General features: G+C 35.3%; 1 pseudogene; it reads right to left on the bottom strand.

Annotated features, from left to right (window-relative positions):
* Positions 1-15,593: 15,593 nt before the first annotated feature.
* LOC112475020 lies at positions 15,594-15,709 on the bottom strand (annotated as a pseudogene).
* Between the last annotated feature and the right edge of the window lie 11,296 nt (positions 15,710-27,005).

Raw genomic sequence — 27,005 nt, 5'->3', positions numbered from 1 at the left:
TCCACAGGGGTAGGTATTTTGTTTTGTTCACTGTCGTACTTTTAGGTCCTAGACTGCCATTTAGGACATACTGATAAATATTTTAGTTGTTGTTATGTCCATGTTTGTAACCATTATGTTCCTCCATTGTCTCTAAGAAATGCTGATTTTCTCAAGAACACTTGTTTTGGTCTCTGGTGGATTATTCCCATACAGATCTGGATTCATGTAGGCCTGAGATGGGCATTAACTTTTATGTAGTATTGGAGCAGATGCTATAACTTTTGACTTTTAGTGTTCTCCAATTTTGTTCTTACCCACTGAATATGGCACTGAGGACCATATGAGGTATAGTATCTGAAAGCTCATTGAAAAGTATACAGTGTGAAATGTAAGATTCTGTTGCCAGAATGTATAACATTACACATCACCAACTATATAATATAAAATTAATGCCAAGTAATAAATATACTGTTATATGCTCCCCCGCTTCAATTATTTTCTTGACTTGATTCCAGAATATCAGACTCTTGGTCTCCTTCTACATCATTGTATATTTGTTCTTAAGTCTCAATCTCTAAGTGTTAGAAAAACCAGGGATGAATACTCTTCTCTTTTTATATTCCTGTCCTTAGGTGGTCTCATCCAATTCTATGGTTTTAAATATTGTCTGTTTCTATTAATTACTCACAAAATTTTGACCTTCTTAATCTTTCCTCTAATATCTTGGCCTATATCCAATCTCTTTTACAAAATCTCCTCTTGGAGATTAAATAGGCACCTCAAATCTAACACACCACTTTATTCCAGTGCCTTTTAGTCCTGGCACTATTGTCTTTTTTTAGGTTGGATAATTCTTTGATATAGAGGTTTTATCCTGTGCATTACAGGATGTTTAGCAACATTCTTGGCTTCCCTCCAATAGTATCCAGGCCCAAAGAGTAGAGGCTAGTTGGGGCATGGTCCTCTCTATCTCAGAGAACAGGAGCATAAGTGGGCAAAAGGAAACAGTCAGGATCTTTTAAAACCTTTGTTCAGGTCTGGCACATTCTTGCTTCTGCCCATATTCCATTGGTTAAACTAAATCATATGGCCAAACTTCTCTCAACTAGAGAAAATAATACACCCCATCAACAGGAAAACCACAGTGAAGGCTCGGAGAGAAGGAAAAATTGTGAACAAGTAATACTATCTACACCTTCACCTGAGTCCTAGCCTTTTCATCTCTGACCTGAATGATGTCAATAGCCTTACAAATGATCTCCTTGATTCTACTCATGTTCCCCATACAGCAATAAAAGCAATTTTTAAGAAACATAAATCAGATTTTATCACCTTTTGACTAAAAACTGTCCAATGGCTTCTTGTCAAACTAGCATTTAAAAATTGGTCTGCCTTGTTTTTAAATGAAAAAAGCAAAGTGTAAAAACTATATATAATATGCAACCTTTTGTGTAAGAAATCATAGAAAATAAGAAATTATACACATATCTGTTTATCTTTATAAAAACAAGCAACAGAAGTATAAACCACAAAACAAGGAAGTTGGTTAACTATAAAGAATGGTGAGTCGGGGGAACAGGGTGAAAAGGATATGAGAATGAGTGACACATATTTGAATATACCTTTTATATAACTTTGATTTTATGAACACTGTATAACCTCAGTCTGGGTGTATTGGGGAAGGGTAGGGGGTGATCTGCAAGCAAATCTTCAGCTCCTTTTATTAATTTTGATTTTTATGTTGATATGGGTGAAGAAATTCTGAAACTACCTTTGATGTATATAGTTTTGAGCAATGAAGAGATGAGTTGATATTGTTGGGATCCAGGGTTCCCAATGGAAGAAGACATATAGAAATATAAAATGAGAAGGGCAAGGAAGACGTTTGTGGAGATTGGTTGAAATCGAAGGTATTGATGTGAACCCATGATTCTAAAATATTTCTATATTGGTGTACATGCATATATGTGTGCACAAGTTTATGTATGTATATGTGCACATGTTTATGTATGTATGTGTATGATATATATGTATATATGTGTTTATATATATGTATATATACTCATGTATATATTTCCTAGCTCTGTCTCCTGAAAAAGTTAGAAGCAAAGATAATCTAGTATCAGATCTCATTCTCTAATATCATGTCTTATTAAAAGGAACCAGGGTTCCTTGGAGAAATTACTGATTTCAGACCTATGGCTGGGTAAGTAAAAGATAATCTTAGGATATCTCATTTTGCTAGATACTATGGTAGCCACTAGCCTCTTGAGACTATTTAAAACTACATTAATTAAAATTAAATAAAATTAACAAGTCTGTTTATCGGTTGCACTAGCACCATTTCAAGTGCTCCATAGCCACCTGTGGCTAGTGGCTATAGTATTGGATAGTGCAGATATGGAACATTTCCATCACTGAAGGAAATTCTACTGGACAGCATTATGCTAGAACATACAAAGGAGTGCTCCAAGAACAATGAGGTCATATCACATGGTCACATAAACCAGTTTGAAGGGAAGACTGGAAAAATTTCAGCATCGAAATTATTAAAAACATTAATAACCTATATACCATTGGAAAAATACAAATACATGAGTCTGTGCTGATGATTAATAGATAAACTAATATATATATCCCTGGGAAGCAGGAAGGACTTTTGATTACAATTGAATGCCAAGAACCAAATGGTAAACATGGAAGGAATCCTGCAGTTTGAAATCACCATTTTGTAGCAATCACAGTAAAGATTGATTTGGTTAGGAGTCATTTATGAATGCCAAATCTAGAAGGAAATTTTGATGAAGGGCAGGATATTTGCATGATCTCCCTGATTGCTTATTGGTTGTAAGAAGAAAAAATTGTAATATTACAGTGGAGTAATCAGACATCTTGACTAGGTGATCAAAATTAACATTACTAGGGATTACATTGACTTTCTCTACAAATGCTAACCTGGGAGGATACACCATCACTTAGGTTGTGTTCTGGCTGGGACCCATTACTTGAACCTAATCAATCAATAAGGAACCATTTGACAAACCTAAAATGAGTTATGTTTTATTTGGGACATGACAACTAGTGAAATACCTGATTCTAGCCAAGATTCTGTACTAGAGGAGAAAAAAGGCCATAAAGGACATTGTTAGGTCAAATTGATAAAACTGGATTATGGATGGAATATTAGATAAATGTATTAATGTTACATTTACAGAAATTGATTACCATATGAATAAATGGATGACAAGAAGTTTCTTTCATGCTCACTATGGCCTTCACTTTACCATTAACATGTCTGGCAGTTTAGCACTCGTTTATGACCCCTTTAGGAATTGACCTTGGGTCTTCTGCATCTTGGCAGTGACCCTGAAGAGTTTATGCCTGAAGCCAGATGTCTCAGGTCCTAGTTCTAGGTCTGTCACTTATCTATCCTTGCCTTTAGGTATGGTTGTGAACCCACTGGCTTCTTTTTTTTTTGGTGAAAACTTAATAAGATAATGAATAGAAAGTGTTTAGCACAGTGCCTAGTATGTGGTAAAGAGTCAGTAAATACTTACTACTTAATTATTATATCTGCCTAGCATGAAGCCTGACACATTATAGGTATTTAATGAATATTGGATTGCCCGATATCAGAATGCTGTTCTCATTTCTTTTTGTTCTTTTATTTTGGAAAATATTCTCTAATTTTGGAAGTGGCATCTGGTCGCTGTGTTTATTTATTGAGTGGCATCTGTTGTTTTCTGGTTAGCAGAGAAACAAAAAGTCAAACATTGAAAATATTTTATATACTTATGAGTTAAATTTTTAAAACTTTTTTTAGGAATGTATTTTATGATATCGTTTGCAAGATTCTAAGGTATGTATTGTTCTGATTACAATAGATTTTTCCACAGTGATTTAAAAGTATCATTTAACTAAATTATGCATTTAAAGATGGAATTATCTTTTGTTTTCTAGTGAATTGCAACAAATAGGTAGCTTAGTTAACACTATCTTTAATGCTATTTTTTCTTTTCCTTGTTTAGTTTTTTTTCCACTAAAATTCCTATAAGAATTCATTTTAAAGAAAAAAAATCTATTTTATTTACTTCTATTAGTCATATTCATATTGTTTTATAGTTTATATTCGCTGTTTTACATGTCCAGGAATTGAGTTGTAAGGACTTGGTCTAAAGTTGTTTAAATGTACCCATTAGATTATTCTAATCTTTATTCTAAATTAAAAATCAGACTGCATTTATTATAAAAGATTTCACCTCCATCATCCATTTTGACATGTATTTATACAATAGATTTTTAAGGATATAAAGATCAAACTGCAGTTTTAGTAAATGTAGAGAGCTCGATAAAGCATTGTAAATTAGGATATTCTCTGATAGCTACACTAGCAAAATCAATACTCGTATTTGCTCTATGACTTCAGAGAGTTTTATACAGACCTCTCATGTTTGTTTTGAGGATCCAGCGGAATAATAGTGTTGAAGCTGCTGGTGTACTGTTTCCCCTAGAGTTTAGAAACTCAGTTTGGTTAATAATTATTAATTCTTAATTTTAAAAACATCACTTGACAAGTGTTATGGCTGAAATATGTCCCCTCAATATTTGTATATCGAAGTCTGAATGTGACTGTATTTGGGGATAAGACTTTCAAAGAGGGATTAAATTAAAATGAGGCCATTTGGGTGGGTTCTAATCGAATATTGCTGATGTCCTTATAAGAAGAGGAAATTTAGACATTTTAGACACCAGGGATGCATGCACACAGAGGAAAGACCATGTGTGGACACAGCAAGAAGGCAGTTATCTGCAAGCCGAAGAGAGGGGCCTTAGAAGAAACCAAATCTGCTAACTTTCAGCCTCCAGAACTGCGAGGATATAAATTTCTGTGTATAAGCCACCCAGTTTGTGGTACTTTGTTATGGGAGCCCTAGCAGACTAATATAGCAAGTTTCTCAAAAATTTTCTTCGTTTGACAAAGAGATTTTTTAATTTTAATGGTTGTTGAAAATTTTTCTCACTACCCAAATTTGTTAATCAGGGAAAAATAATCAACAGCACATATATACCTGAAGTAGAGGACAAAGAGAGACTTTTTGAATGTGAGAACTATCAGTATTCTTTATCTTAACCTACTTTCTGTCATCCCCTTGTCCAATATGATTAGTTTATTCTCATTTAAAGAAGACTTAAGGCTAGAAAGTATAAAAGTTCATTAGATAATAAAGTGAGAATAGTATTTTTTAAAAGATGTCAAACCTTTTTTGAGTTTTTCCATTAAGGACTTTAAAAACGAAATGCAGAATAATGAGAGATACTCTAGTAAGACTTAATATTCCAAAGTTTTACCTGTTTCAGGTAATTAACACAGAAGTTCTCTTTTACCAAGTCCAGGATTCAAGCCACAAAACAGTTTTTTTCTCCTACTCTGTGATGCGAGCATTATTATTATCCAAAGTACATATCCAGTTTTACCGAGTTTACTTGGACTAAATTTTAAATACATATTTTAACTAATTTTTTTTAGAGATTCAATTCTTAAATATGGCTTCTTATAATATACTTTAAAATCTGAATCTGAAAGATTCAGTCATCACTTATCACTTATCTCTGTTTACTAGTCTTCTGGTCTTTATATGTAGTTACATATGTTATTTATTTCTATAAGCGGGCAGTGGAATTTGTAGAGAAAACATGGGTCACGTTGGCATTTTCTTAGAAGTGGACTGAAACGTTCAATAACTGTCACTTCATGAGTTTGGTTTTCCTTGTCCAAGTTTGTATGATTTGACCAGTCTGGTAAATGATCTGAGTCATGTATAGTACTATATAGTACTTTCAATGAGCAGCCTGAGTTCTTATCTTAGAGGCAAATGAACTAAGTTATCTGAGACATTAACTCGATTAATAACACAGTCCAGTAAATGAAAAGGAAGGAAGGGCTAGAACTGGGACTCTAGTGTGAGGAGAGGGTGACATGGGTGTGGCGAGTCTGATCAGCCAAGGGATCAGGGCATTTGGACAGGGATGAATATAAGAACATTACAAACCTGGGTGGGAAAGGGAAAGGGAATCTGTGAGAACTGAGTGAGGAGGTGTGTGTGGTAGAGACAGATTTTAGAGTTCATGGAAGGACATCTACGTCTGAATCCCAGGAGTCTCCAGCAGTACTGCTCAGGAAGATATTCAGGGAGACCCAGACACTGGGATGCAGGCTAGGTGGCCTCAGCAAAAATGACTCCATCTTGGCTGCAGGGTCTGGAGCCTATAGTTCAGGCTCTGCTTCAGAAAACCCTGGGAACTCCAGAGATAGGGGAGTAGAAGGGAGACAAGTGAAGGGATGTGAGTGTCTCAGGATCCACATTGAGGCTGCGTGCCATCCTTGTTCCAGGCTTTCTGCTCTCTTTGGGCTGACAAATCTGACAGGTGTATGTCAATAGCCAGGGAGGGGTCAGCTGTGCTTTTAGCAGAGGCCAAAGCCTACCCTTAACATATTACAGGATTTGGTTAATTGTATTTAACATTTAAGTAGTTCAGGTAATTTAAGTAGCTCAGGTAACGCTAATGGAGTACTGTTTTTTTGTTGTTGTTGTTTGTTTGTTTTTAAGAAAAAGAAAGAAGTCCAATGATAAAATAATGGCTGGAAATACCTTCATAATATTTGTAAAAACTGCTTTGCTTTTTAGAAGAAATTTCATCTAAATACAATGTCATAACAAGAGTAAGCTGGGAGGTAATTTCGTCTGAAAATATTGCCTAACTCAGAGGGTTTTTATTTTCTCTTTGAGGCCAAGAGCATGTGGAAGGTGGAAACACTGGTTTCAGTGTGCCCAGTGCTACCAAGACTCTCAGTTTCGTCCAGCTCCTGCCATATTTGGGCCATGGCAGAGGAATTTACCCATTTCCCATTTGTGGCACTTGTGGCTGCAGTGTTTACCCCAAGATAACTTGCGGATTACAGTCTTAATCTTATCCCCAAATTTGCCATGAAATATCTCGCTTTCATTATTATTTTTACATCGCTCTAGTATATCAATAGTCTTTGGAAACAAATGACATCATTCTATTTATAGCATTCCGTTTTTAGTAGTGGTATTCCCATTTACAAAATATAGTAATTCTCGATCTCCAAAAATTCCCAAGATAACTTGCGGATTACAGTCTTAATCTTATCCCCAAATTTGCCATGAAATATCTCGCTTTCATTATAATTTTTACATCGCTCTAGTATATCAATAGTCTTTGGAAACAAATGACATCATTCTATTTATAGCATTCTGTTTTTAGTAGTGGTATTCCCATTTATAAAATATAGTAATTCTCGATCTCCAAAAATTTCAAATCCGAGAAAACATATTCCTACACGTAATGTTAAATTAAAGCTGGCAGCAAGCTGCACTTTTTTTTTCCCCCCCTTAAATGGGAAATGGATTAAATGGATCATCAGCTTCCTGAGGGAGCCTAGTGATGCCTCTGAAACAACACCAGGGGGCTGCCTGGCCACATTGTTTTTTCTGGAACCATACCATACAGAGCCCTTGTACAAGTAATTTGGCTTGTGGTGGCCACCTGTCCCAGTGGAGTGAATCCATTGTCTGGCAAGTGCCCAAAGATTCTCTCAAGAACTTGAATCCAAAGACTCAGCTTGTGGTGGGTGCTGGATCTTGAGGTCATGTAATGTTGAGGTTGGAATTTGAGCTTTTAAAGACCAAACCACCCACAGGCTAAAGTTGGGGTTGGTCAGAGAAACTATAAATAAAGGAGACAAGAGAATATATCAGACAAAGAGAAACAGACAGAGATGATGGGAGCTAGTGTTGAGTAGCAGAGTGTAGAGATTAGTGCAGAGGGAGAGATATTAAGATCAAGAAACAGACCAAGAGGCCCAGAGAGTATTTATTTTGATTTTTGATGGCTGCTTTGTTTCTAGTGCCATGTCCCCTGGAGGATCCCTTTATTTAAACTAGCTCAGATAATGTTTATTCCTTGCTCCTAAACTAACTTTGACTAAAATAAACACAAAAAGTTAGACCAAAAACTGCTTGTAGAAATGAAGTATGTGCAAGAGAAGTAATCAAAGTTCTGAAAATAATCTAAGCTTCATGAAGAGAATTTGACAGGAATAGAAAACAACGTATATTAAACTGTGAAGGGTCAATAAGTGTGAAACAATAAATAATACATTACTGTTTCCAGAAGTTACTTTCACAGAAATATTTTCAGGGTCAGCAGTCAGCAATTTTGGAAACTTCTTGCAGCATATCAGAAATTTTAGCCAACTGCTGAAAATTTGACTAATTCCTTTAATTTGGTATATTATACCTCTTTAATTGGAGATATCTGAGGGAGGGAAAATATACTCATAATATTATGGAAGAGAGAAAAGTTTTTAAGTCTATACATTCTCAGAGAGGACCTTGTCACATTACCAAGTAGTGACAAAAGAAGGTAAAAGTAATTTATTACTTTCAGCTTGTACCTAAGAGGTATGGTGTGGTTGATTCTTCTGTTGACCTTGATCTATTTTAGTGATATTTATGCATTAGTTATTTTCATTTGGCATTATAGGGTGCCAGAATTTTGTGAAAATAAGTGCAACTCAGGACTCTATGAGAGAATGTGTTTTGCTATTGGCTACTCAAACAATTAAAAAAGAGAGAAAGACATTAATATGCTGAGTGGGTTGACTAACCATTTCCACTGGAATTTAATGAAAAAAAGGAAAGAAAACAGTAATATCAACAGGGATGAGGATTTGAGAATGATTTCAAAACAAGTTTAAAGATTTGGGGTAGTAAAGTAGATAATGCTAGAGCCACTGATCAGGACCTCTCTCTCTCTAAACTAATGACTCCGATTTTGTGGGGAAAATCCCCTCTAGGGCTATGCCAATACTCTCAAAGGATATTATGAAATTCTCAGAATATCATTGATTTTTATGATAGTAAATTTAAAGGATAAACCATGTCTTCAGGAGAATTAAAAGGGACATTATATGTGAAAGTCCCCACTGCAATGCCTGCCTTCTGGCAGGCATTCTACAAAAACATTTTTAATTTAGGAGGAGGTGTCACTTTTGAATTAAAAGCCTGGGAATCATTGTTCTTTGATTTTAGGAGAAGAGCCTTAAACTTGAATATTGAATTAATATGTCTTTGAAAAAGAGAACTGAAGCTTTATTTAAGGTCCTTGACCATTGATTGTTGCAGGAATCAGGACTATCTGATTATCTAAGTAATTAAAGTTTTCATAAAATAAAACTATTTCCATGGCTTAGGAAATGTGAAGTTTGTTATCAACAGAACTTGTTGATTTGGGAGCAAAAATTCTCTGAAAGAAGCATTACACTGCTGATCCTAATCTCTAGTCTCTAGTCTCTGTCCATGTTCAACTTACTCTATAATAAAAAAAATATGTGATCACTGCTGTTAAGAAGCCCCTGCTCTTGCTGATTCTTTGAGAGAGGAAAACTCTAAGAGGTCAAACTTTAGCACAATTCTTCCCAGGCTAAAATGTAAGCTCTTTATCCTGGCATACAAGGTCCTTCTTGATCCAGCCCTTCATCAGGCTCATCTTTGCTAATGGTTGGGGCTTCGCAGTCATACTGAAGTAACCACTTGTGGCTCTGGAAACTCCATCATCTCTCTTGAGCCCGTGCTTCCTCTCTCTGAAGTGATTCTTACCACATTTCTCTTGTCTGTTCTTTCAGAGCCAGCTCGTGCATGCGTGAGCAGCCCTTCTTGACTCTTCCAGTTAGCAATCCCTTTTATAGCTATCATTTTATTTGATCCTCATAGCAATAAATGATTTAGGAAGGGCAGCTGTTAGTCAAGAGCATTCCCAATGAAGAGGGAAAGGAGATAAGAGACATGAATTGCTCAAGGCCATAAATCTTACAAATGATGGGATCATGACTGGTACCCAGATCTTCTAATACTTAGTCTAGTGTTTTATTACCATATCCCACACTGATTTTGGAAGGGAGAGTCCAGGATGTAATTTTACTTCTAGTTTTAGCTGCTGCAGTTGGCAAAGGAAACAAGACAAAACAATTTTTGCATGAGATTGAGGGATAATTCTTATAGAAAAATTATTTTATTTTATGAATAAACAGTTATTTGGAGTTCATTAGTGATCTCGTGTAGCTGGGGTTTTAGAATGAGTATCTATCAAGTTTCCTTTATTAGTTTCTTGGCTTAGAGAGTTGCCTATATTAAAATCTAATCACACCTACCTAGATCAGAAGTCAGCGGAACTTGATTCCTAGAGGAACATATTATAATGTTGCTTTTTCACCTCTCTCCTACCAAGGGCTCTGTTTTTGCAGTGATTGTTGCTACTGGGCAAAGCTTTAATAAATTATTGTCAATTTGCCACATGTGGGCAAAAGTTAGTTCTTGGTATTCAACTCACCATTATTTTTATTTTTTAATGTTATGTTTTTCTTAATTCAATTTTGCTTATCTAGGTTGTTTTATTTCTCCAAACACTTCTTCATTTCTTTGTCTAGAATATATTTTTAAATGCTCATGGACACTTGTTTCATTGTCTTTTCTGAGACAGTTTACATCTCTAGACTCTTCTCTCATCAACCTGTCTCTCTATGGTTGGAGACATTTTCGTTTTCATTAACTTGTTTCAGATTCTCTTTAAAAATACTAAACATTATTTCTTTAGGTGTGATCTCATTAGTTAATGCAGGGTAGAGAATAGAGACATTTCCTTCCTTACTCTTGATTTAATGCTGCCCTTACTGCTAATTTGGATTGTTTATGCCCAAAAGCCTTAAGATTCCCAGAACGCTCATGACATATTCTTTTCATGGTAAAGATGAGAGAAAGGATAGAGTTTATTGACAGGCGTTTGTCTTGGGATTGGAGACTGCAACAGAAGTCAGAGTCCTGGCAAGCAATTGTCAACAAAGAATTTAAGATGAAGTACTTAGATGTCCCCAGGAATAGACAGAGAGTATTAGTAGGGATTCAAGGGCCAGTAATCCTGGAGATTCAGGCAGTGAGTCTAGTGCCAAAGTTTGGGGAAGGAAGGTGACTAGAGCAGGAGCAGCTTGAAGAAGATCCTGGAGTATCAGAGTCAGGGTTGGCACTTAGAGAGGAGAGAGGAGCAGGCTGTATGCACTGGGGCCCATTGGGTTGGGGGCTTGGGAATGAGGCCATTATCATGATTGGGACATGGACCAGTGGAAGGATAATTCAATGTTGGAACTGACTACTCTACATGGAATCTTGTGTTCCATTCTCCTAGAAATTTGATTGTGAATGCAAGAAAAGATGATTAAAGTGGAACTCTAAACTCGCTCCCTGTCTTCTCTCTTGAGAACAAAAGTATTTTTTGGCCTTTTTTTTTTCCCCTTAGGAGACTATTCTGTCTTTGTTGATTTATCTAAAGAAGCAATTATGAGAATTAGAATTTTATTTCATGCAGGAGAAGAAAATATCTCTTTGGCAAACCTGTGAAGCCTGCAAGGATGAAGAGAACTGATTTAAAGAAACTTCATCCTCTCAATTGAAGAACAAATGGGATGTCTCTGAGGGAGTTTCCAAATTTCTGGCCATTGGCTCCAGGCTTTCCCCCCATATTTATGTAGGGATATCTTCTTGTCCTCACTGTAGGACACGGAACTCTCTAGTTTCCTAAAGTGCAGACACTGGGTGCCCAAGATACGGGATTTCCTTGGATAGTGACAGACTTACACAAAAGACCCTGAGGCCTTACCCTCCCATGAGCTTCATGCACTGCGATTCTCTGGTATTCTGGTTGTACTTCTGGGGTCAGCTCTGGTTGTTTCCTAATCTCATGTTACCTGGTCCTAGTCAAATACATTTTCCCACTGGTTGGTATTGCCAAGGTCATTCATGCCTCATTCTTAAGATAGCGCCCATGATGATAAGAACTGAATATGGCTAGAATCATTACCACTATGGCCAGCACCACCGGAATAACACATTAAAATAACTGAGAAGGAGTAGATTTGAGGAGAAAACAGAAGGAAGCTTGCTCTCTTTGAACAGGAACTTGAAATTTGCCACCTATTTCTAGAGCAGGTTTACTGGCTGCCTAATCTTTCTCTCTTTTCTTTCTTTCTTCCTTCCCTTCCCTCCTTCCTTCCTCTCTTCCTCTTTCTCTGTTGTTCTTTCAACTAAGATCTCCTTCTGGAATTGAAATATAGATTAGAGTAGCAGTCACAGTTTGGAGAGGAATACATGATGTTTTTGTTTGTGTTCTTAAGTCATAAAAGCAAACAAAACAAACTACAATAGCCACATAAAAAAGAGCAACATAAACAAGTAAAAGAAAAAAGTGACCAAAGCCCTGACTTGACTCATGGATTGTTTTTTTGTGCTCTATGTGAAGAACGAGGTGTTCCAGAATTAGAAACTCCGCCCTTTGGGAGCTGGAACGCTTATTAGATTTGTCTTCAATTTCAAAGAATAGTCAATAGGAAAAAAGGATTTATTAAAATTGTGGATGATGGGTCATGAAAAGGACCTTCTATCATGAGGAGGAAGATAATTTTATTCTCCCCCATATGTTTTAATACAATTTAAAATATCACATCAACCTTATCTTCAAATTGTTTTGGCTTCCAGGCAAATATCCTTGCAGCTCAAACTTTTAAGATAATCTCAAAAATAAATAACATTAACACTATTTAGCAATGCAAATAAGTTTTGACATTAGTGGAAACAGTTTCAGTGTGTTGATAAACTGTAACTTAATTAGCAAGCTGCTGTAACTCAATCACATTTAATGAAAAATAATGTTGATGTATATATAGTTCTTGTATATCAAATAAAAATGCACTGTGGTAAGTTTTCTCATGACAGTATTGTAGCTATGTGAAATATATAGATGACATTCCAAAAAACCCAAAAGTATTAAAAATATTCTGACTGGGCATTTAAAGATGTTAATTCTGAACAGTGATGCTATCTCACTGCACTTTGATTATTTAAACTTCAGTATCTCAGGTATTTACATGGTATGTGCTACTCCTTTCACTCCTATGATTGTCTGGGTAAAGCCTGTCCATCATTTGATTCCCCGCTTAGATGTCAGCTCCTTCAGGTGAACTTTCTTATTTTTGCTCCTTCCTTTGAACACCCAACTCCTTTTATTATCTCTCTTAAAATACTTGACTCTTCCTGACTTCCTCAAATTGTAGAATTTGTCTTATTTGTTTTTCTAGATTAAGCTCTCTGAGGGTTACTATTTTTCCTTCACCTTTGCATGTCTTACAATGAAGATATCATAGAAGTTAATTTAACAAATAAATTTCTCCTTATTTCATTTCCTGTTTTATTTTCTTAATGAATATTGTTAGTAGCTGAAATTACTTCATTTTGCAATGGTCGCTTCCTACTCATTTATCAGCTTTTACTCTGAACCGAAATGAAACACAAGGAGCAGGGACCTTATCTGTCATGTTTGCTTCAGTATTCCCAGCGCTTAGTATAATAGCTGACACATAGTAGAAACTTGAGATGTTGTAAATAAATAATTGAATGTAGAGATGTATAAATTATATAATAATGCAAATAAAAATTATAGAGGAAAGATAGGTTGGCAGCCAATTATCTTTATTGATAAGACATTTTTATGAGAATTTTAAGGCCTTTCCCTTTTTCATTGTTTTATATATCACAAGCAGCATTTGTCAGATAAGAATGGAAGAGCAGTGAGAATAAATAACTTGCTTAGAGTTACAAAGTATGGATGAGAGAGATGAGATCAGAATTTACAGCTCTTGAATTCTGGTCTGTGACTTTTTCTCTCTCTGTCTTAAATTTGTGGCAGATATACTGTGGAGTTAAGGAAGTATAAACTTCAGGGCCTCTCCTTTGCATGGACTCCTTCCAAAGCCCAGGACCTAATTTTGTATTTGTAATTTTTAATTCTTCTTTTAAAGAGGGTACCCCATCCTCAGTTATATGAACCTCATGCCCTGAAAACCTAGATCCATCCCTCACCCCCTCCAAACTCTAACTTTGCCCCAATTCTACTCCTGTGTTCTTTGAAATCTGGACTGTTGGTTTTGCTTTTCTTGAGGTCTCTGGTCTCCCTCATGTGTTGATACTCCACCAAAGCTTTTTCTGTGTCAAAAATTCTAAAAAAATACTACAAATAATCAGACAACAAAGTTCAAATACAGATTGCAATTTCACAATTTTCTCTGGCCTTTAGTTACAGGGATATTCTGAATTTCCTATGCTTTAAGGCATATTCGAAATCTGAATTTAGAGAGAATTTTATTTAGTCTGAAAGTAGGTTTGTTTTCTCCATTATAAACCAGGTCCCCATGTACATTGAAAAGCAAGTCTCGATTTTAATAAACACCTGAATAGACATGGATCATTGTCACAAACATAAAATTCCATCCACTCTAAGAACCAAGTACTGTGGCTCTGCAAGAATTTTTGGAAGCTAAAACATCAGATACCCTTAGTTAGCTTTTGATTCCCTTCCAAGTCTATGAATTGCATTTTTCAAAATTTTTCAAAATTATTTTCAAAATTTGCCAGAAACACAAAGCTGTCTTTTCAGTCTACCATGTTCTCTGACTATCCCCCAGAATTTTTTGAATTTGGTTGTTTTTTAAATGCTGAAAAATTTAGTAAGGAAAAGCACCTTTTCTTTCCTCTTATATTTTTTCAGCTTCTAAAAATAATGCACATTATAGCAGCAGCTGCAAAGCATGAATAAAAACACAATAATAAATGAGTTGGAGCTCAAACAAAACATTCCAGGCCAGTTCTTGCATCCCCTATGCCAGCCTTGGCAGAGTTTCTTTGTTGCTGGGTCAGCTGGTGGGAAGGCTCCAGGGAAATAAAGAAAGCCAACTGCTGGATATAGTTCTGCTCTTCTCTGCTCCTGCAGGTGTGTAGCCAGTACTGGAGGCTTAGTAGGTGCTTGGCAAATGTCTGCTGAATTCATTGCCAGTACCAGGGCTCAAAAATGGTAGCAGTGAAAGAAAATGATAGTGATACCCACCATTTATTGTGTACCTACTGTATGCTCAAGTGTATGTGCCATGCTCTACATGCACTCTATGGAAAGGTACTGGACATTTCGATTGAGCTATTCTGATATAGCTGTTTGGAGACTATGGACATTTAAAGAAACAAACTATGGTATTTTCAGCTTTTTTATTACCAAGTTATCAATAATCTCTCTCTGAGCCACAGCCCATTTTCAACTCCCAACTCCAAAGCAGGGCTTAGGCAGGGGTCACAGATAGGCATCTTCTCATTTGAAAGCACACGGAAGAGGAGTTCATAAAATTACCACGCTTGCTAAACACAAAAATTCTTCTCATGCCATGAATCATTTGTAAAAGGCATCTACTCATTCTCTGAGAATTCGCTTGTGTATATCTTATAGTCTCAGATTTCTTCTGGAACATTCAATGGTCATACCCAATGAGTTTTAATGAGTAAGCACATGTGCCTACTTAATATTAAAACTTTTTGATTTCTAGTTGAAAAACTAGAGCAGTGAATTTCAGTGCTCTTAGAGGGGCATATTAGAACACATGTTTTAAAAAGAGTATTTAGTATGTAATATAATTTCTTTAAATTATTTATTATTATTTATGCCTACAGCACCTGGTCTTCCTGGGTGGTCTCCCATCCAAGTACTAACCAGGCCCGACCCTGCTTAGCTTCTGAGATCAGACATTGGGCTTGTTCAGGGTGACATGGCCATAGACCATGGATAATGGCTCCACTGGGGCATGAACCCAGGACCTTCTGCGTGTAAAGCAGACGTGCTAACTGCTACACTATGGAACCACGTCCATGTAATATAATTTTATTTTTCAAAAAAAATCATTAAAATGTCAACTACACAAAAGTAGAATAGAATAGAATAGAATAGAATAGAATAGAATAGAATAGAACGTGAAAGTCCACCACAGTTAGACAGTGATTGCTATACTTAATACTCAGTGACCAAAAACAACAACAAAACAGTGACTTTCCAACATCAAAACAGTCGTAGTAAAAATTCTTACTTTAGTCTCTGCAAGCTGGATGTCACACACCTATCCTGTAGACTTTGCCCAAGGTCACATGGGTTTGTAAGCATCAGAGCCAAGTCTGCTCAATTTGCAGAATGTGCCCTTTCCAACTATGCTTTCTGTGCCAAGCAGATGATCTGAAGTAAACTGACCAAGGCAATTGCAGCTAACTGTGGGCAGCTTCTGGTTCAAAGTGCTGGGTGTTGAACAATGTTGGGTAACAGTAGATTGGGACAACATTCAGATCCTGCAAACTAAAGATGTCTTCGGCTCTTCCACGGTTTCTGGTGGGTGATCCTGGTGTTTGGGGGACACTTGCTACCTTAGCTGATATGTAATGGTTCTGTCTCCTCATAGAAGTGTCAGCTAGTGTCATATAATGTCATCTATGAGGAAGGATAGATGAAAGGATGCCACACTTGTCAGAGCTATTTGTAGTTTTGTACTGCTAAGGCAAAAATGGGCATTGTAGCTGTTGTCTTAGAAGAAAACTCATACCAACAGTAAGCTGTGAAATGATGTTATCTGTTTGCCAAATACAGGAAAAATGATATTCATGGTACTTTTTCTCTGCTTTGACTAAAAGATTACACTTACCAGAGTCCTGCTGAGGTTGTATGTAATATAAGATGTGACACAGGTAATTGCTCTCCCTATTCAAAGATTCTTTTTGTTATTGTTTAATAAATAAACAAACCCCACTAAGGACTGTGGTCATTTGATCTATTTATGGTGAAATCTTTTCTCAGTTGGAGAAGTTTAGGGACTTATATTTTTGTATTTTGAGATTATAGGAGCAAATAAACAGGTTTAGCTATTTCTACTGCCAGAGGTAGAAAATATTTGGCAATAAAATACCATGAAATGATCATAGAAATTCTGGGGACCAGAATTATAAAATATTAGAATTGGAAAGGGAATTGGAGAGTACCTATTTCTTTTGAAATACATTAACTCATTCATTTATTCATTCATTTAACAAATCCTTATTGTTTACCTACTATATACAAAACATTGTTCTGGGTACTGGGCTACATCGATGAATAAATCAGGTAAAAATCTCTTTCAACTCTTCTTTTATTTTACAGATGAACAGGCTGAGATCCAGAAAGGTCACATGCTTAAAATCACACAACTAATTAGGAGAATTATATTTGGAGCCTAGTTCTCTCACTTTCAGCTTTGAGATATTTTCATGATATCATATTGCCCCAGTTCTAGTAATATATATGAAGTCAATGTCCGCACTGAATAAAAATTTATTTATATTTTATAGCAGATTTTTTATTCACTGAACTAACGGAGCTCTGAGTGTGTGTGTGTAAATATTTCTTCCTCCCTTTCCTTTCTACCAAAAATACTTTTTAGTGTCTATTATGTAGATAGTGCCTGGCATATAGCAAACACTCCACAAACATATTTTGAGTAAATGAATAAGAATATAGAAATGAGCAAGAGAGAAACATTTCCAGTCTTTGTGGAGTTTGCATTCTAGAGGCAGTGTGGGATGTTAAACATACATTTACTATAGAAACATACATTTACTATCTTCCCACACCTAGAATTTGGGTTGGCCTTGTGACTTACTCTGAACAAAAGATTGTGACTTATGTATGTTATAGGATTTCTGCTCCTCCTTTATAAGAGCTTCTGTATTTACCTTCTTAGAATACTTTTGTCACCTTGTGAAGAAGCCTAATTTAACTTTCTTAAAGATGAAAGAACACATGGAGAGTCCTTTGCTTTTCCAGCTATCCTAGCTAAGCCTAGTCCCTAGTTACCCAACAGCTGAATGGAGTGGCATAAAGAACCCCCAGCCAAACCCCAGAATCATGAAAAATTATAATCATTATTTTTTAAGCTACTACTTTTCCAGCAATAGATAATTGATGTAGGGAGAGACAATTATTAATTGAATAATCATGAAAATTATAATTACAGATCAAAGTAAGTACTATGATGAAAGAAACAAGGTACTACGAGAGTGGGAAAAAGAGAAATGAATTCTCTCTGAGGAATTAGGAAAGGTTTCTGTGAAGAGTAAATTTATGTAAGATCTGAAAGCTGAGTTAAAATTAATAAAAATAGTGAGGGAAAAGTGTTTCAGAAAGCGGCAAGAGCACGTGCAAAGGCACTGTGGTTTGGAAAAGTGTGATATGTTCAAAGATCTGAGAGAAGGCCAGTGCAGCTAGAGGGTTGAAGGTGAAGGAGAGAGATAGGCAGGGGTAGATTTCATAGGACCTTGTAGGCTGTATTAATATTTTTGGCTTTTATCCTAGGAGCAATGGGAAAAGTTTTAGGTGGGAGTAGGGGTGGGATGGAAGTGGTGTTAACATGATTAGCTTTGTATATTAAAAAATCAGTGGACTGTTATTACACCTACTGATTATTATAGTGGTTCAGCTGGGTGATTGAGGATGAGTCAGTGGAGATAGAGGAAAGTACACAAGGAAAGACCTATTAGGTTAGATGTGGTAGGCCAGGTACAGGGAAGGCTCAAGAATGATTCCTAGGTTTCTGGCTTGGGTTACTGAATGTACAGTAGTGCTATTCAATAGAAAATACTAGAAGAGGAACTGGCTTTATATTGTGTGGCAAGTGGCAGGGAGTAGAAGAGACCATGAAATCATTTTGAAATGTTTAATTTGAGGAGACTTAGTTCTTTTAACATATCCACATGAAGAAGCCAAGCAAACATTCAAGTCTGGAACTCAGAGGAGAGATTGGGTGAATTATATACATATGAGGACCATTTGATCATAGATAGAAACTGAAGTTGTCAGCATGATTGAGATTGCTTCAGCAGAGAGGTAGAGTGAGAAGAAGAAAGGGCCTGATCCTGAATTGTAGGGAGCTCTGACATTTAGATTAAATCTAAATTCATGCTTGGGTAGTGGAGGAATGTGTTGATAATGTTGTTTTCCCATCCCATCCACTGCCAGCCTTTCTCAGCCCTGCTCTGTGCTAGGAGAGGGGTATTTACCTCTCCGACTGTGGTACCTGGGCTTCCTTGCCTCTGGCTTTCAGTTGGGTCAGCTAATGGGAAGCATTGGTAGGAATTTGAGAATAGGAAGAGAAAGCAGTCAGGGGATTTACTTCCCATGCACTCTTTGTTTCCTCACCGCCTGAATGTGGTTCTGGCTGTGCTTCTTTATCACAACTCCTCTCAGGTATCTTATCTTCCAGGGAGCCACTTCATGGATTCCTTCTTTGTGCTGTTGGCTGAGAGATACCCTAACTGGAACAGCCTCATTGAATGCAGCATACCAAGGATTGCAGGTAACTCCAAGGATGTAGGACCACCTACTCATAAATTACATGAGAGAAATAGTTTATATGTTATTTAAACTACTGCATTTTTGGTTATCTTGTTATCGTGGCTTAGCTTGTATAATAATTGATATATGATTTTAATAAATATGGGTTCATTTCACAGACTGATATAATGGGGAAAGGAAATTTGGAATTAAAGGATCTCAGTTAATAACATGGTTATGCCACTCATTACAAAAACTTGGCAAATCACTTAATTTTTTGAGTCCAGTTTTCTCTTGGGCAAAATAGGTATTGTAATTCCATCTCTTATTGTTCTCCACATACATTTATTACACACCTATTGTGCTGTATACACTGGAGATATAAAGGTAGGACTCAATCTTTGTTCTCAAAAGCCTCATACACTAAAGTATTTATCACATCTAACATATACTAGGTGCTCAATAAAAACATAGTCATTCATAAAAGGTAACTTTGCTTACATAACCATATGGCATAACTCTGGTGTTTCATGACCTGGTGTCTTGCATCTTTTTGACTTTTTGTCATGTTTCAATGGCAAAAATAGTGATAAAGAAGCTATATTATGAAAAGAAAAATTGAAATTATCACTTGCTTTCTTGGACTTTGGACTTCTGGTAATTTTATTTCTTTGGAACACAGACTTGATCCTAGAAATAAACCAAACGTATCTTTAGTGGTAAACTGTTATTTAGTCAAAACATTTATTTTATTCATTATGATTCCTCAGTAGTCCTTTGTATAGTTCCTTCAGAATTCTGTACACGGGAGTAAAAATAATTGGAAACAGACAGGACAAAGTTATGGCAGCAGACACTATAGTAGAATCAGAAGAACTATAAAAGCCACTCAACACTGGAGCCAGCTCTACATTCTCCAGTAGCTTCTAGAGTCACCTCCACGTTGCAAACTGTGCATAACAAAAATGATGCTCGTAGCACAATGTCCAAATTATCAAGCTAGGATGAAATGAGGAGCAGGATTTTCTGTTTAGTTAGGCAGGGCATTAATGAGGCATTTAAACAAGGATTTCTAGCAAGAATGATTACATAATATCTTGTCAAGGGAGAAAGCTTCAGTTGGCCAGACACTGTTTCAGTGCAAAACCACTTTCCTCAATGGTTTTAGATAGATAAGGCATCGCTGTTATATATATTTAGATAGATTTGGGTAATGGTATTATATTGAGAAAAATCACAACTTTCTGTCTTCTCTTTCAGATACTATAGTATCTGAATTTCTATCTTTTTATGATTCAGAAATGGTAATCGGTCAGCAAAAAGGCCCTGAGAGAACATTGAGAACCCTGAGTCTCTTTGCTAGACAGTTTTGAGAACACTTTTTTAGCAATATTTAGATTTATCAAGAAGAGGCTTATAGAAATTTTGTCCTTTCAATATGGGGATATTGAGCTCAAACTCGTACTGACATTATAACTTTTTTTTTGTTTATTTATTTGTTTTTCTTTGGGGGCTTTTGCTAAGTTTTGATAACACTGGGAGTCTCAATAAACTCCCAAGTCCTACATTTTATACTTGGAGAAATTGGATAATTATTTCCAGAGTTCTAGAGATTCGTATTCATGAGCAAAAGCACATAGCTTGGGGAAATTAGATAGATTGACAATGAATAGAAGATTTAAAATTTAATTATGGGTTATAAAGATATTCAAGAGGAAATGTGTGCTTCAGAGGCAGTCAGACTCATTTGTTCAGAGAATACACAACACTAATCTTATCCTCAAATCAATAGCAAGATAAAGACAATCAAATTCAAAAGACAGGTTGCCTCTGTCATGCAAGTTCAGGAATTTCATGTTAAAAATGGAAACAAGAATACAAGACTTAAAACTCCCAATGGCAACAGGTTCATGACAAGCACCTGGCATGCCTTAATGTTCTCTATACATATTAGTCATTCTTATTTTGTCTTTCTTTTTGGCAGTTTTTAATCATTTACAACTAGTATCTCCATATAATTATTTTGGGTATTACTTGCATCTCTCTCCTAGGTTCTAAATTTCTTGAAGGCAGATATTGTATATTATTTATCTTTTTACCCAGCAAACCAGGCTTTTTCAATAACAAATTCACAGACAAGCACTGAACTGTGACAAAATTTTTCTAGTCTTTAAGCAAATGAGAAAAATAAAGAAACACATTTTTTCTTAAAGCTGAGGATACAGAATTTAAAAGATGAATTTATTTTGAAACTATTTTTTTCTATTTTTTGTTGTTAAAAATCTCTTATTTTAAACGTGAAAGATGTTGAGATTAGATAGTTTTGCTTTCAAATTTTTGTATTTACTTAGATAAAGTGGAGGCAATCTATTGTCATTTTCACATTAGTTAAAAAAAGGATTACTAGGTTTATAAAATTCAAAATGGTCTAGGATGGTGCCTCACTTGTAGTTGACTCTCAATTGATGTCAGTTGATGCCTAGGCTTCTTAATTATCATTTTACTTCTCCTGTTGCCTCCACGAGACTCGAGGTCAGGGGTGAGAAATAAGGAAATGAAGCAAAAATAGACCACTTAGAAAGATTCAACACTTCTAATTAAAGAGTTGGTTGGAGAATTGGAGGGTGAGAAAAGAAAAAGAAACCCCAATGGTTAGAAACTGTATTTTGGAATTACCTGTGTATTTCAATTTCATACTAACCATTTGCTCATTAGCAAAATTACTTATAGCAAAATTACTTGATTTATAGCTAACGATATATTTAAAAGTAATGAATAAAAATATTGCAGTGACCACCTTTCTTTGGTAAGATAAAAATATGTTTTCAATATATGCCAATATATTAAAAATGATTTTAACAACTTGATTAAACTAAAAATATATTCATGATTATTATGCAAGATTTAAATAAAAAATAGCTTACAGAAGTTAGGTATTAGAGAGATTTAGCCCCTTTGAGAAATATAATGTGAGTATCATTTTCAAATTTAATTAAAACTAAAAACTGATCTAGTCATGAGACAATAAAACTAATTATATAGCATTGTCTTTTTTGACCTTGTGTTAGTATAAAATGTTGTTTATGAGGTTTGTTTTCACTAATGATAAATAGAATAAGAAAAAATTTAAGTTCTTCTCTCAAATTCTTCATCTGTCAAATACTTTTCCATTAAGATAAATTAAAATAAGTTTTGATTTATGTTTCTTAAAAGTTGAGAATGCACATTTTTTTCTTAAGAATTTATATTACCAAAAGTCATTGAATGGTCATAGCTACTTTTAAAAGGTTAATATCATGGGGTAAGTGCCAATCATTTTCCAGGACACTACTTATTTCCATAGATCAGAGGTTAAAAAGTGATTATATTAAAATTAATGAAGATAAAATGTTGACTTTTCAAAGGTTGTCAGTCACTCAGTCAATCAAGACATATTTTTGAGTACCTCTTATGGATCAAGCACTGTTAAGCCACCTAGGCTTCAGAGGTGGTTAAGTTAGTGAAACAAAATCAAAAACAAAAAATCCTCACAGAAAAATGCAGGCAGAAAATTTGAGATGCATTGAAATTGTCATTTGTTCCTTGAGACTGTTTCTGTCTCCAGTTCTTACCTTTGAATGCTGACTGCACTTTCTATGTCATTAACTGCCATATCTGAGCCCAAAGTCAACTTTTCCAACAAAAACATGAAGCTCATATTTGTTCTTTCACTCTCTACTTCTCTTTTTCTATCTCTTCCTTTTTTTCCTCTTTTATTCCCTTTCTTCTTTGCGTCTTTTTATTGTCACCATGAGAATGCACAAAACCACTTCTTCTAGAATTACTTACATTTATTCATTCATTCATTTATCTATCTATCTATCTATCTATCTATCTATCTATCTATCTATCTATCTATCTATCTATCTATCTATCATCTATCATCTATTTATTTATGCCAAGGGGCTGAACATAAACCTTGAAATGTATATGTTAGGTCAATAGAAATAATAACAGTACAGATTTCTTTATATCAACTCAACAGTATGTGTTTTGGATGTGTGAATGAAAATAAAACTTTATCTTCAATTCAACAAAAACTCCCAGGCCCACACCTTTGTAGCATAGGCCTGAGTTGAAAACAGGAGTAGCCAATGGTCACTGCCATGTAAACAAGTTGCAGATTTCAGAGCACAGTTGCTTTCCTCTTCAAAACAATTTGAAAAAAATGGAAAAGAAAGGATTAAAAAAAGATACTATTTTGAATCATTGTTGCAGGCTGAAAAAACAATCGGATATCTTCAAAGCAAATGAGAACATAATGGATTTAGTCAGATAGCACTTAGAATTTGGATAAATAACTTAACAATTAAAACTATATCTATCAATATCTAATTTTCACAATCTTTGTGAAAAAATAAAATTTTCTTGTCTTTTAGATGATAAATTATCATCATATCCTGGTTATTTGCATCATAAAACACATAAGCTCACTATTTCTTGACATGTTTATTTTCTGTGATTGTCTTTTCTCCTTGAGAACTGTCACCATTTTTTTACTGAAGATTAACTATGCTGGGGTTTTACTGTTTGTAGTGTAAATGCTATGTCAAGCTCTGACTCAAGATATTTTTGGTTAGATGCTTAATTTCTTCTTGGGTTAATACTGCTGCTTTTTTTTAATGTCCTGATATCTGTAATCAAAAGTAAACTATTTCCTTGTGTTCAGCCAATATGTTGACTTTGATTTATGACATTTTATGATAATATTTTATTTGTGTTAATGATATTTGATATTGTTCATGCTAAAAATTATTTTCTTTTAGAGATAATGTAGCATCAAAAGTAGAGTCTGCAAAAATCAGAAAATCTCCCCATTTAGCATCACTTTGGTATGGTCCTTTAAACCTGTTTATTGGCAGTAAAGTAATAGCCACAACCACAGGTAAAATCAGGTACCATATTGGTAGATATGATGAAGTCCTTTATGTAATTTTTAAAAAACTGATAAAATGTATTTTACATTTTACATAATAATTTTAGAAACTATAAAAATTTTAACAAATTATTTCTCCTTTAGGGTTTGCTTCCTAGTGAAAGATTAACAACTTATTCTTTATGTGAAAAAATAAGAAAATATAATCAATTAATTACATTGTTCTACTAATTTGATATTTCTTTTGTGTCTTTCAAATAAAATTCCAAACATGATGAATTAATTTTTACAATCTTAATCTTGTTTCCTTCTTAAGTGATAAAAAGTCTTCTCAAAATCTATAATAGTACAGATATCGATCTTTTTACCAGAGAACTGGGGAGTAAAGTGAGGGTAGTTTTGAATGTTGTTTACTGATTCGTACTCAGTTTATGGTTCTCTTTCGGAAAGTGCTGGGATAGTGAAATCAGTGGTAAACTTCTAAAGGCTACTTAACTTTTTCTTAGCCTTTGGGACTTCCTCCTTTGTCAGCACCTCTGACTGTAAAAGTGGAATTCACTAATAGAGTAGCTTCCACACAATATAGTCTTTATTTATTTAATTTTATTATTTTAATTATTTTTTATGTAAAACTGGCTCAAAACTTCTTCTAAACAAAAAGGCCATTTCTACTCTTAACAAGAGATTTTCAGAAATATTTTGGTGCTTTGGTGTTTGTGAATCAGTGAGTTACTTTTGGTAAATTGTCACAGAGGTGTCGATGACTCTAAAGTCCCTAATAGACCTGGCTCATATTATTCTATAACTCATTAATGTGAAATAGAAGTAAGTAGGCCTTATTCTATTCTTGGCTATGTAGCTGTTAAATACTAGACCACAAAATCATATGTTTTCCAATGACTCATTGTTCATACCACAGAGTAATTATATTATCTTTTTTAAAAAAAAATTGTTCTGGTCTATCATCATGTCAATAGATGGTGATTGTTTCATCCATCTTTATGTATAATAATAAGGCAGACCATGCAGAATGGGGGCATAGAGCCCATGCACTGGTGGGAAATCTTTGCCTTGGTTTCCAACAACTAGTAATAGAGGAGAGAACAACAGCGGTAGTCACTTTGCTATGAGACCAAAGATGGCACCCCTCAGACTTACATTAACTGTCACTCTGGTTTTCTCAGAGTTAGTTAAGTCATCTCTCACTCACCATAAACTTATGGTATCTTGTCTGCTCTGGTAGAAAGCAAACAATGTGGCCTCTAGTTGCTTCGTTTTCCTCTCCTTTTGTTTTAGGAGAGAAGCCACTCATTTAGGGGATGGAAATCTTCCAGACCTCCATACAGTGACTAGATGCCATAAAGAGCAATGCAAGAATGCAAAATTCATTTTATTAGTTCTAGACCTGGTTGGGCATTGGTATGGAACGATATGAAAAAAACCTCTTTAAATTATTGTGAATAATGAAGATTAAGGGTATTTATACATCGATCATCTATGAGACAGATAGTTGGTTTGTTGATCATCCAATAACTAAGCTAACAATCACTGTGTACTTACCACGTACCAGTGCATATAATATTCATCCTCACAATAATCAGTGAGATAGAGCTTTATTATCCTTAATGTACAGATGAAAAATAGACTGAGTAATTACAGAAAGTGTCCAAAGTGATGTGTTTCATAAGCGCTGGCATTCAAGTCCAGGTTGCCCCACTCCAGAGCCCACACAGTAGACTAGAATGGACACATCAGTTTAGTTAGTCACAGACTTAAATGGGTGTGGTCAACTGATCTCTAGGTGTCTGCTTCTAACCAGAGGTAATATCATCTATGACTCTGGGCCTGTTTCCAAGGACTACTTTTTTTCAAGTCCAGAGATGTGCGTTGTCTCCGATTGCTTACAAAGTTTATCCAGATTGGTCTTTCCACTTCTATGCTTCTTGGAGTGAACATCCATATTCAGGGCTGTTTTATCAGTTGTTCTGTATGAAACATTTGCAGTATTAGAGGGAAAAAAAAGAATATGAATTAGACAGAAGAAGGAGATTTTAAGGCAGAAAGGGTTGCCTTTTGTCTTTAATCCCAGGAAGAATCCTGGAGAATAATGCAGGCTAGGCAGAGAGTAGCCCACTAGAGCCAGGGCCCGATATTTAGAAAGACCTGTGATTTCCCAGTGGCTGAAAATATTTTAATTAGAAGGCAGATTCAATGCAAATGGCCTGCAGAACCCAGCTGTGCCTGAACAGTTTTGATAGACGCTTGAGTTGTCAGTTAATGCTCTGTTGTATGTGCAAACAATTAGCTATATTTATTATTCCTTTGAACAGCTTACATTGCTGGAAATTGTGTTCTATTGTCTTCATTTGTTCTTAACCATATTTTGATTCAGTTGGTTATAAAAGCCAATGAAATGTGCTATTATGTAATTTTTGATTCAGATTTAATATATCCATATTATTTGGCCTATTATGTTTTTGTTTGTAGACTGCAGGTTAGGCTTCTCAGATGATTAACTTTCTTATTGGAAATCCAAGACATTTTCATCTGGAAAACATGCTAATGAGTACAGGAAATAATTGGAAATGTCCATATTTGTTGTCAGAATAGAAATCAATAACAATCAATGCTTTTACCATGAGGTTACTGTAGTATTAATTATAATTTCTTCAGGAAACAGAGGTGTTCCCTAAAGCAAATGACTATTTCGTTTAGATATATTTTGCTGTTTCTCTTAAATGGGAGCAGAAGGAGCTGCAATAGCTGTGCAGAGCAAGGAGAGCAGTTAGGCACATTCACTTGCAGCCAGATGGCC

Source organism: Pteropus alecto, unplaced genomic scaffold, assembly GCF_000325575.1.
Source record: "Pteropus alecto unplaced genomic scaffold, ASM32557v1 scaffold7, whole genome shotgun sequence".
NCBI lineage: Eukaryota > Metazoa > Chordata > Mammalia > Chiroptera > Pteropodidae > Pteropus > Pteropus alecto.
The sequence above is the reverse complement of the archived record's forward strand: the minus strand, read 5'-3'. Positions and strand labels throughout refer to the sequence as shown.